This window comes from Pituophis catenifer, unplaced genomic scaffold (assembly GCF_029215685.1).
Source record: "Pituophis catenifer annectens isolate HBS135680 unplaced genomic scaffold, rPitCat1.0.hap2 SCAF_5, whole genome shotgun sequence".
NCBI classification, from domain to species: domain Eukaryota; kingdom Metazoa; phylum Chordata; class Lepidosauria; order Squamata; family Colubridae; genus Pituophis; species Pituophis catenifer.
The window spans coordinates 10,828,648-10,836,119 of record NW_027256885.1 but is presented as its reverse complement, the minus strand read 5'-3'; positions in this window follow the sequence as shown (position 1 = coordinate 10,836,119).

The window sequence follows — 7,472 nt, the reverse complement described above, 5'->3', positions numbered from 1 at the left end:
TTAAGAAGATGTTGGATAACCATTTGTCTGAAGTGGTGTAGGGTTTCCTGCCTAAGCAGGGGGTTGGACTAGAAGACCTCCAAGGTCCCTTCCAACTCTGTTATTCTATTCTATTCTATTCTATTCTATTCTATTCTATTCTATTCTATTCTATTCTATTCTATTCTATTCTATTCTATTCTATTCTATTCTATTCTATTCTATTCTATTCTATTCTATTTAAATCTCTCAAAGTACTTTCCCCTTGGTTTATTTCATCAGTTATTATCTTCTCCTTCTCATCTTCTTGCTTTATTTGCTGTTTTTTCTGTTCTGTCTTTTCCTCCATTTTTTTCTGTTGTCTCCTCTCTTCCCTGCAATTTCTGGTCTTCATTCATTATTAGTTGCAGGGTATTTTCTATTTTCCCATTTATGCCATGCAATAGGTTCTTTATCTCCCTGTAATTCTTTTTCATAGTGTCCTTAATGCTTTGGAACAGGGTTCCCCAACCGTTTGGACCTCAGGGACCACCAAGTTCATAATTTTAAATCCCGCGGACCACTAATACGAATCCAGTGCACCGCTTGCTGAAGCGCCTGGACTCCCAGTGACGGGATGGGGTCCTTCAGGCACTCTCCCTCCTCTCTCCCCCCCTCTCTCTTATTTATTTATTTATTGGTTCGATTTACAGGTGAAACTCGAAAAATTAGAATATCGTGCAAAAATTCATTTATTTCAGTAATACAACTTAAAAGGTGAAACTAATATATGAGATAGACTCATTACATGCAAAGCGAGATAGTTCAAGCCTTGATTTGTCATACTCTTGATGATTATGGCTTACAGCTCATGAAAACTCCAAATTCACAATCTCAGAAAATTAGAATATTGTGAAAAGGTTCCATATTCTAGGCTCAAAGTGTCCCACTCTAATCAGCTAATTAAGCCATAACACCTGCAAAGGGTTCCTGAGCCTTTAAATGGTCTCTCAGTCTGGTTCAGTAGGAATCACAATCATGGGAAAGACTGCTGACCTGACAGTTGTGCAGAAAACCATCATTGACACCCTCCATAAGGAGGGAAAGCCTCAAAAGGTAATTGCAAAAGAAGTTGGATGTTCCCAAAGTGCTGTATCAAAGCACATTAATAGAAAGTTATGTGGAAGGGAAAAGTGTGGAAGAAAAAGGTGCACAAGCAGCAGGGATAACCGCAGTCTGGAGAGGATTGTCAGGAAAAGGCCATTCAAAAGTGTTGGGGACTTTCACAAGGAGTGGACAGAGGCTGGAGTCAGTGCATCAAGAGCCACCACACACAGACGGATCCTGGACATGGGCTTCAAATGTCGTATTCCTCTTGTCAAGCCGCTCCTGAACAACAAACAACGTCAGAAGCGTCTTACCTGGGCTAAAGACAAAAAGAACTGGTCTGTTGCTCAGTGGTCCAAAGTCCTCTTTTCTGATGAGAGCAACTTTTGCATCTCATTTGGAAACCAAGGACCCAGAGTCTGGAGGAAGAATGGAGAGGCACACACTGCAAGATGCTTGAAGTCCAGTGTGAAGTTTCCACAGTCTGTGTTGATTTGGGGAGCCATGTCATCTGCTGGTGTTGGTCCACTGTGCTTCATTAAGTCCAGGGTCAATGCAGCCGTCTACCAGGAGATTTTGGAGCACTTCATGCTTCCTTCCGCAGACGAGCTTTATGGGGATGCTGACTTCATTTTCCAGCAGGACCTGGCACCTGCCCACACTGCCAAAAGTACCAAAACCTGGTTCAATGACCATGGGATTACTGTGCTTGATTGGCCAGCAAACTCGCCTGACCTGAACCCCATAGAGAATCTATGGGGCATTGCCAAGAGAAAGATGAGAGACATGAGACCGAACAATGCAGAAGAGCTGAAGGCAGCTATTGAAGCATCCTGATCTTCCATAACACCTCAGCAGTGCCACAGGCTGATAGCATCCATGCCACGCCGCATTGAGGCAGTAATTGATGCAAAAGGGGCCCAAACCAAGTACTGAGTACATATGCATGCTTATACTTTTCAGAGGTCCGATATTGTTCTATGTACAATCCTTGTTTTATTGATTTCATGTAATATTCTAATTTTCTGAGATTGTGAATTTGGGGTTTTCATGAGCTGTAAGCCATAATCATCAAAATTATGACAAATCAAGGCTTGAACTATTTTGCTTTGCATGTAATGAGTCTATCTCATATATTAGTTTCACCTTTTAAGTTGTATTACTGAAATAAATGAACTTTTGCACAATATTCTAATTTTTCGAGTTTCACCTGTATATGCCGCCCTTTTCCGGAGACTCAGGGCGGCTTACAATGCGTTAAGCAATAGCCTTCATACTTTTGTATATACCTGCTTAGTAGGGCTTTCGCTCCCCCCCAAAGCGGTGTTCTTTTTTATACAAAGTCATCTTATTGCCCCCACAAACCGGGTCCTCATTTTACCTACCTCTAGAGGATGGAAGGCTGAGTCTCTCTGAGTCTTTCTCTCTCTCTCCCACTCATTCTCATCTCTCTTTCTCTCTCTCTCCCCCCACTCTCTCTCTGATTCTCTTTCATTCTGTCTCTCTTTTATTCTCTCTCTTTCATTCTCTATCTCTTTCTCTGTCTCTCATTCTCTCATTCTGATTCTCTCTCATTCTCTCTCTCTCTCATTTTCTCTCTCTCATCTCTCTTGCTCTCTCTCCCCCACTCTCTCTCTTTCTGATTCTCTCATTCTGATTCTCCCTCTCTCATTCTCTCTTTCATTCTGTCTCTTTCTCTCTCTCGTCTCATTCTGATTCTCTCTTTCATTCTCTCTCTCATTCTCTCTCTCTCTCATTCTCTTTCTCTCTCGCATCTCATGGGCCAGCCAGTGTCTTGGGGCTGAGAGGAAGTCAAGCAACTCCCTGAGAGACCGAGGTGCACAGAGCACCAACAAGGGCCGGAAGAAGTGCGGGAGCGAAGCACTACTTGCAATTGCGTGACATCAGCATTCCACCTCGGTATATTTGCGCCAGCCGGTGGCGCAAAGCAGCCCTCGTCTCCTGCCACTTGGGACTCGGAGCAGTAAATAGTGACTGGTCCGGGGAGCAGCCAGATTTTGGTCTCCATTGCGGATGCCAGATTGGCCCCCTGAAAGCTCTCGTCTCTCGAGGAGCCCGGCCGAAGTTTCCCGCGCCGCTTCAGCGAGCGCTCCTCGAGAGACGAGAGCTTGCAGGGGCCAATCTGGCATCCGCAATGGAGACCAAAATCTGGCTTCTTCTCTCTGCTGTAGTGCAGCATCAGGATTTGCGTGGCATCAGCATTCCGCCTCAGTATATTTGCGCCAGCCAATGGTGCAAAGCAGCCATTGTCTCCTGCTGCTTGGGACTCGGAGAGGTAAACAGTGACTGGTCCAGGGAGCAGCCGGATTTTGCTCTCCATTGCGGATGCCAGATCAGCCCCCTGTAAGGTCTCGTCTCTTGAGGAGCACTCGCTGAAGCAGCATGGGAAACTTCGGCCGAGTTCCTTGAGAGACGAGAGCTTTTGCTCTCCATTGCGGATGCCAGATCAGCCCCCTGCAAGCTCTCGTCTCTCAAGGAGCACTCGCTGAAGCAGCGCGGGAAACTTCGGCCGGGCTCCTCGAGAGACGAGAGCTTTGAGTAAGTCCTGCTTTTACTCAATAGTCCAAATACAATATATTCAAGCCTAATGTTACTCCTCAGGAAATACAATACTCATAGTTCAAGGACTGGAGCCATAATTTCAACAAGGAGATTGAAATGAGACCGAAGAAAAATTAAGCAAGCTACCCATAAATATAAAATTCTGCATTGAGGTAGGAGCAAGTGAGATGCACAGATAGGAGACAGGTAAAAATAGGTGTGAAAATAATTTAGGGACTTCAACAGACCACGTATTAAACTGAATCGACAGTGTGATGTGGTTCTTAAAAAAGATTAAATGCCATTCTAGGCTGTCTCAACACAGTACAGCATAGTATAATTTCCCCATTTTAAGATAAGTGGACTTCAATTTCCAGAATACCCCAGCGAGACTGCTCCATTGGTGTCCCAAAGCTGATTGGCAGAGCCAGTTTTCAGGCCCTTTTGGAAGGCCAAGAGGGGAGGTGGATCTCACCTTGAGGAGCACAATGTTCCAGAGAGGGGCCGTTAATACTTTTTATGGCCCCAGCCCCGGCGAGGAGAACCCCTACCCAACCTGGGGAGGGCTTTAGGCCCCCTGGAACATCTCGGCTGGAGCTGGGGAGCCGGCGGTCGATGGGGCCCTGTGGAGCGCCACTGCAGAACGCCATGGAGATAATGGCGGCGGCGGCGGTGAGGGAGGCGACGCCTTAACTTGGCTGCAGCGACTTTCCTGGCTACAGCTTTTGATGTCAACAGAGATGAGGGGTTCGGAGGGGGATGGCGACTCTGGCGGCAACGCGAGTAGTCGTGGGGCGATGTCCCCCCTCCCCCCTCCCCCCACTCGAAGCGGCGGAGCTGGGGCGGCGATGGTGGCAGGGGCCAGCTGGCAACGCTGGCATTGGACCCCCCCCGGACCCACAGACGTGGTTATCCTGGAGTATGCCAGGATCACTAGGACTGTTGGGTTATGGGGGTGTGGTGGGGCAGTCCTGGCGCCGTTGATGGCACCTGTCGCAGGATGCTGCAACGGTGGACGTTAGCTGAGGTGTGAGGGAAGAATGAGGAGGTGAGGGTGGCCAGGACTTATAAATCGGCGGAGGAGGAGATGTTATCCTCCTCTGGGGATATTATTCCCCCCCTCCCTCTCCCCGCCTTACCCTCCCCTCCTCCCTTAGTGGGATGGGTTTAAGAACTATTACGCAGGACCTCTTCCCATGTTCCAACTTACGCCTCTTGCTGGAAGGAGAGACCGAGCACTACTATGGGGGAGCTGAGGGACTTTTTATACCCCAACGGAGGAGACGGAACATCATCCCTGGTGTAACCATCTCTAGGGAGACTAACCATCGTGAGAGGATGGTTTGGATATGGCCCTCCGTTGGGTGAAAAAACAAAGGACATTGGACTTTCTCCCTGTTGTGAGAGGACAGTGGAGTCCAGCTCTACAATGGACATTTTGTGATCTTGTGCACGGTTATCTCTCTGGACTATGGAGGAACCCCGAACTGGCCCTCCTTTTCCGTCCTTGGTTCGGATGATGCTTTTAAAAGCCGACCTTCTAGCGCTGCGAGACTCCCCCCTCTCGCAGGCCTGGCCCTCCACATTATCGAGGGCCTATCTTGATGACCGGCTTTGGAACCCCGAGAGATGGCATGCAGCGAAGAGGGGGTTGAGGGGTTTTTTAGCAAAATTTTTAATGAAAATTTTAAGGAGACTCGGGAGGAGGGGAGGGGGTTATAAAGGTGGACCTGGGGGGGTCCATATAGCCACTGAGCAGGGTGATGGGTCGAGTGGACGCAGCGGAGGGGTCGTGGAAGGAAATTTGACCGGGGAGCAGGGGGGTGATAGGAAGGGCAGTGCAATTGAAATAATGAGTGGGAAGGGCAGATATGACGGGCGCAGGGGGCCATATCACGTTCCGGGGGTGCACACACGCTGTTTACGAGCGATTGCGCACTCCGGCCCCCAATGCGCGACTCGTGTCCGGGGTTGCACAGAGCCTCAGGCCCTGGGTCCGCGGCTGATGTTATGTAATGCCAGGTAGGTTGTTAATAAAGCCCCCCTCATTTGCGATCTTATTTTGGAGGGGGGTGCGGACCTGGCAGGTATTACGGAGACCTGGTTGGGCCAGGAGGGGGGTCCCCCTTGTCGAAATGTGCCCACCAGCTTTCCGTGCATTTCATCAGCCAAGAGCTCAGGGGAGGGGTGGGGGAGTGGTGGTGATTATTAGGGAAAGTCTTTGTCTGAGGGAGACCACTGTTCCTCAGATAGCTGGATGTGAGCCCCTTTTTGTAAAGTGGGGCTGTGGGGTGCAGATGGGTTTGCTGACTACGTACCTGGCTCCCTGCCACGTGGCAGCGACCCTGCCCGAGCTGCTCGACGTTATTGCTGGAGTGGCGGTTGATACCCCCAGACTTATTGTCATGGGGGATTTCTTTTTTCTTTTTTTTAGCCAGGCAGAGATCTTTTTATTATTGAAAAGTTTTACAAAAAAGAAATACAAAAAAAAATCCCCCCCCGTTCCCCTCACCCTTTCCCCCCTTCATCCCACCCTCCCCCCCCGACTTCCCAGAGTGAAATACAAGGTATTTCATTTAATCAAACATAAACTAGATTAATCTACTTATCCTCAAAGTACTGCCTCCCCCACTGAAACCTTAACTCCACTACAGATAACCAAATACTTCTAATACTAACATTCATTCATAAGCTATTTGATATTTTCTTGTCTGATACTTATTTTGAATATAATCAATCCATCTTCTCCATTCCGATACGTATCTTTCTTGCGTGTGGTCCTTCAAATACGCTGAGATTTTCGCCATTTCTGCTAGGTTTGTTACTTTCAATATCCACTCTTCAATAGTAGGCAAAGAGTCCTTCTTCCAATATTGAGCTACCAGCAGCCTAGCTGCTGATATTAAGTTCAAAATCAATTTAGTCTCTAAAATTGTACAGTCCGTAGTTATACCCAATAGAAACAATTGAGGAGTAAATTTCAACCTTCTTTTCAAAATATTCTGCATCACCCACCAAATTTTTATCCAAAATGCCTTGATTTTCTTACAAGTCCACCATATATGATAATAGGTTGCATCATTACATTCACATCTCCAACATTTAGCTTGCAAATTCGAATACATACATGATAATTTCTTAGGATCTAAGTGCCATCTATAAAACATTTTATAAAAATTCTCTCTCAAGTTTTGTGCTTGCGTAAATTTAACATTTCTGACCCAAATCTTTTCCCACGTTTCCATCATCACTGGTTCTTGAAAGTTTTGTGCCCATTTTATCATACAATCCTTAACCAATTCAGTTTCTGAATCTGAATCAACTGACCATCTGCAGGTGAGGCGTCAGAGGTGGCTCGGGAGTTCATGGCTTCCATGGCGGCCATGGACCTGACCCAGTTAGTTCAAGGCCCCACTCACATAGGGGGACACACTCTGGACTTGATTTTCGTCTCTGGTCAGTGGTTGAATGATCTTGGTAGAGGGGACCTACACATTAAACCCTTGTCATGGACAGATCATTCGCTCCTTCACTTGGACTTTCCTACCGCTTCCCCCCACCGCAGGGAGACGGAACTGACCAGATGGTTCCGTCCCAGGCGCCTGATGGACCCCGAAAGGTTCCTGACAGAGCTTGGGCCGTTTCCTGAGACTCTGGCACACGACTCAACCGAAGACCTGGTGGCCGCCTGGGAGAGTGCGGCTGCTGGGGCTTTGGACCGCGTCGTGCCTTTGCGGTCTCTGACCCGATGCCGATCTCAATTGGCTCCTTGGTTCTCCGAGGAGCTGAGAGAAATGAAGCGTCGGAAAAGACGCCTAGAGAGCATCTGGAGGACTAGTCAATCC